Here is a 2,876-nt window from a genome sequence, read left to right as displayed (position 1 = left end):
ACCTGTATTTCTTATTTCCTAGTGGCAAGAACAGTACTCCACAGTTGTTCCTAAAACTTTGAGTTCCAACTTCTCTTCCTCCCTCCCTCCCCACCCCCTCCCTTTGGAAGGTAAGCAATTCAATATAGGCCAAATTTGTGTAGTTTTGCAAATGAGTTCCATAATAGTCGTGTTGTATAAGACTAACTATATTTCCCTCCATCCTATCCTGCCCCCAATTACTTCTATTCTCTCTTTTGATCCTGTCCTTTCCCATGAGTGTCAACCTCAAATTGCACCCTCCTCCCCATGCCCTCCATTCCATCATCCCCCCCCCACCCTGTTTATCCCCTTATCCCCCGCTTTCCTGTATTGTAAGATAAGTATTCATATCAAAATGAGTGTGCATTTTATTCTTTCCTTTAGTGGAATGTGATGAGAGGAAACTTCATGTTTTTCTCTTACCTCCCCTCTTTTTCCCCAAACTAAAAAAGTCTTTTGTTTACCTCTTTTATGAGAGATAATTTGCCCCATTCCATTTCTCCCTTTCTCCTCCCAATATATTTCTCTCTCACTGCTTGATTTCATTTTTTTTTTAAGATATGATCCCATCCTAATCAATTCACTCTGTGCACTCTGTCTCTATGTGTGTGTGCGTGTGTATGTGTGTGTGTGTAATCCCACCCAGTACCCAGATACTGAAAAGTTTCAAGAGTGACAAATATTGTCTTTCCATGTAGGAATGTAAACAGTTGAACTTTAGTAAGTCCCTTATGACTTCTCTTTGCTGTTTACCTTTTCATGCTTCTCTTCATTCTTGTGTTTGAAAGTCAAATTTTCTTTTTAGCTCTGGTCTTTTCATCAAGAATGCTTGAAAGTCCTCTATTTCATTGAAAGACCAATTTTTCCCCTGAAGTATTATACTCAGTTTTGCTGGGTAGGTGATTCTTGGTTTTAGTCCTAGTTCCTTTGACTTTCGGAATATCCTATTCCACGCCCTTCGATCCCTTAATGTAGAAGCTGCTAGATCTTGTGTTATCAGGATTGTATTTCCACAATACTTGAATTGTTTCTTTCTAGCTGCTTGCAATATTTTCTCCTTGACCTGGGAATTCTGGAATTTGGCCACAATATTCCTAGGAGTTTCTCTTTTTGGATCTTTTTCAGGTGGTGATCGGTGGATTCTTTCAATATTTATTTTGCCCTCTGGTTCTAGAATCTCAGGGCAGTTTTCCTTGATAATTTCATGAAAGATGATGTGTAGGCTCTTTTTTTGATCATGGCTTTCAGGTAAGCCCATAATTTTTAAATTGTCTCTCCTGGATCTATTTTCCAGGTCAGTTGTTTTTCCAATAAGATATTTCACATTCTCTTCCATTTTTTCATGCTTTTGGTTTTGTTTTGTGATTTCTTGGTTTCTCATAAAGTCATTAGCCTCCATCTGTTCCATTCTAATTTTGAAAGAACTATTTTCTTCAGTGAGCTTTTGAATCTCCTTTTCCATTTGGCTAATTCTGCTTTTTAAAGCATTCTTCTCCTCATTGACTTCTTGAACCTCCTTTGCCAATTGAGTTAGCCTATTTTTCAGGGTGTTATTTTCTTCAGCATTTTTTTGGGTCTCCTTTAGCTGGTTACTGACCTGCTTTTCATACTTTGCTTGCATGTCTTTCATTGCTCTTCCCAGTTTTTCCTCCACCTCTCTAACATAATTTTCAAAATTTTCTGAGCTCTTTTTGAGCTTTTCCATGGTCTGAGCCCATTGAGTGGGCTGGAATACAGAAGCCCTGACTTCCGTGTCTTTCCCTGATGGTGAGCACTGCTCCTCCTCATCAGAAAGGAGGGGAGGAGAAACCTGTTCACCAAGAAAGTAACCCTCTATAGTCTTGGTTTTTTTCCCTTTTCTGGGCATTTTCCCAGCCAGTGACTTGACCTCTGAATATTCTCCTCACACCCACCTCGCCTCCAGATCCTCCCAGTCAGCGCTTGGGGTCTGAGACCCAAATGCTGCTTCCCAGCCTCAGGGCTTTGGGTGGGGGCAGGGCTGCTATTCAGTGTGAGATCAAGTTCAGCTGCCCATGTGGGGGCAGGGCCGCCTCACGGTCTCAGTTCCCTCAGGGGGTTTATGCAGAGACCTTCAACAATGGATCTGGGCTCCTGCCTGCTTGGGGAGCCCCGGTCTGCTCCCACCTCCGCTGGTGCCTCCTGAGGGGGCCTGAGTCATGGGGGCTCCCCACTCCCCTCTTGACCCGCCAAAGAGACCCTCTCACTGACCCTTGTCACCTGTTGGTAGAGGGACCCATGTGGCCGCTGGAGATTCTGTCCCTGAAGCCTGCTTGGATCTGCTCCTCTTGGTGCTGGGCAGCCAACGCAAGGCTGGGTTCTGCTCTGCGTCTGCAGTGCAAAGAACCTTTTGTGAGAGGTTTTCAGGCTCTCTGGAACAGAAATCTTGTCCGCTCTGCTGTTCTGTGGCTTCTCCTGCTCCCAAATTTATTGGCAGGTCTTTTCTACAGATATTTCATGGGCTGTGGGTTTGGAGCTAGCATGTTTGTGTGTTTCTACTCCGCCATCTTGGCTCTGCCCCTTCCTGGAGAGACAATTTAAAAATTATAGGACTACCTGAAATCCATGATCACAAAAAGAGCCTAGACATCATCTTTTGTGAAATTATCAAGAAAAACTGCCCTGATATTCTGGAACCAGAGGGCAAAATAAATATTGAAAGAATCCACAGATCACCTCCTGAAAGAGATCCAAAAAGAGAGACTCCTAGGAATATTGTAACTAAATTCCAGAGTTCCCAGGTCAAGGATAAAATATTGCAAACAGCCAGAAGGATACAGTTTAAGTATTGTGGAAATATAGGATAACACAGGATCTGGCAGCTTCTATATTAAGGG

The sequence above is a fragment of the Notamacropus eugenii genome, chromosome 5 (genome assembly GCF_028372415.1).
Source record: "Notamacropus eugenii isolate mMacEug1 chromosome 5, mMacEug1.pri_v2, whole genome shotgun sequence".
NCBI classification, from domain to species: Eukaryota; Metazoa; Chordata; class Mammalia; order Diprotodontia; family Macropodidae; genus Notamacropus; species Notamacropus eugenii.
Note: the sequence above shows the minus strand (reverse complement) of the source record.